The following is a 1,793-nucleotide window of genomic DNA, read 5'->3' on the forward strand; positions in this document are numbered from 1 at the left end:
GGATGACAAGGAACAGGCATTGAAAGATGTGAAAGAGAGCAGTCTAATCCAACAGCTCCGAGCCAGGACCAAATGGCCTGGCCAAGGGGCAGAGAGAAACCAGCACAGATAGGACAGGGGAGAGCTAGGCAGAGGCTCTCTCAAGGGGCGCCGTGAAGGCCACAGCAGGGACTTCGGGTTTTACCCTGATTGCAACGGAAAGCCATGGAAGGCTTTAAGCGCGGGAGCTATGTGCTGTGATTTCTGCTTTCTGGCTGTTGAGATCACCTGTGGAGAGGATGCAGCTACCTAAGACAGGAGGTCTGAGGATCGAGCCCCAGGGACTCTGCAGTGAGAATTTCTTGTTGAGAGGAACAGAGAGCGAACAAGGCTGCCATGTGCCCCGTTTACGTAGAAGGAGAACCAAGGCAGCGTGGTTTCCAGAAGCTCCGAGAAGAACGCGTGTGAAGGGGAAGAGTGCCTTTTTCGCACTGCCCAGAGAGGGGCCCATGCGGCACTGTTCTTGTTCCCGCATCGCTTACGGGGAAATTTTTCACAATGTCCAGAGCCCTTGATGTCCTGCAAATGAAGGAGGGAGATGTCCTCAAATTCCTTGTAGCTGGAACCCACCAACCTTGACTTTCAGATGGAAGAGTGCATCTACAAAGGAAGAGCGATGGCATCTACGTCACCAATCTGAAGAGGACCTGGGAGGAGCTTCTGCTGGCAGCTCGCGTCATTGTTGCCATCGAAAACCCTGCTGACGTCAGTGTCACATCGTCCAGGACACTGGCCAGCGCGCTGTGCTGAAGTTGGCCGCTGCCACTGGAGCCACTCTTATTGCTGCCACTTCACTCCTGGAACCTTCACTAACCAGATCCTGGCAGCCTTCCAGGAATCGACACTCCTGGTGCTTACTGACCCCAGGGCTGACCACCAGCCTCTCACAGAGGTGATTTACGCTAGCCTGCCCACCACTGCTCTGTGTAACAGAGACTCTCCTCTACGCTATATGGACATTGCCAGCCCTTGCAACAGCAAGGGGACTCACTCAGTGGGCTTGCCCGGGAAGTACTGTGTATGTGTGACGCCATCTCCCGTGAACAGCTATGGCAGGTCATGCCTGTTCTCTACTCCTACAGAGCCCTGAAGAGATTGAAAAGGAAGAGCAGGGGCTGTGACCAAGGAGGAACCTCAGGGTGAATGGACTGCTCCAGCTGCCGAGTTCACTGCTGCACAACCCGAGGTCGCCTACTGGTCTGCAGGCGCAGGTGGCCCTCTGTGCCTGTCCAGCCATTTCCTACTGAAGCCTGGAGACTCAGCAGCCACTGAAGGCTGGTCTGCAGCCCCCACTGCTCAGGCCACAGAATGGGTAGGTACAACCACTGAGTAGTCTTAAGCTCTTCTTCCATAAACTCTTCTTCCATAAACTCTTTAACAAAATGGAAATACGACTGATGGAAAAGAAACAGTTTCTAAAATAAATTAATAAGAGGAGCAATGTGACCAATGGCATCCAATGCAGCTGGCCGGAAGGACAAGGTAAGGACATTGGCCACTGGCTTTGACAAGGAGGTTCATTGAGGTGGTTGCTATGAAAAGCCTGGAGTGGACTGAAGAAAGAAAGGGAGGTGGGGAGTTGGAGCTAACAAAGTAGAGCCAACTCTTTCAAGGAGTTGTAGAAGAGCAGACGAAGGAAGCGTGGTCAAGGGAGGTTTGGGAGCAGCGCTGGCCAATAGAACTTTTCTGAGATGATGGGGAAGTGCTGCATCTACTGCTGGGCACTTCAGAGCGGCTGATGGAGCTAAGGAACT

The 1,793-nt window shown here is 53.2% G+C and overlaps 1 pseudogene; it reads left to right on the forward strand.

Moving 5' to 3' along the window:
- Positions 1-537: 537 nt before the first annotated feature.
- Positions 538-1,372, forward strand: LOC132238005 (small ribosomal subunit protein uS2-like; annotated as a pseudogene).
- Positions 1,373-1,793: the final 421 nt, after the last annotated feature.

The sequence above is a fragment of the Myotis daubentonii genome, chromosome 7 (assembly GCF_963259705.1).
Source record: "Myotis daubentonii chromosome 7, mMyoDau2.1, whole genome shotgun sequence".
Lineage (NCBI taxonomy): Eukaryota > Metazoa > Chordata > Mammalia > Chiroptera > Vespertilionidae > Myotis > Myotis daubentonii.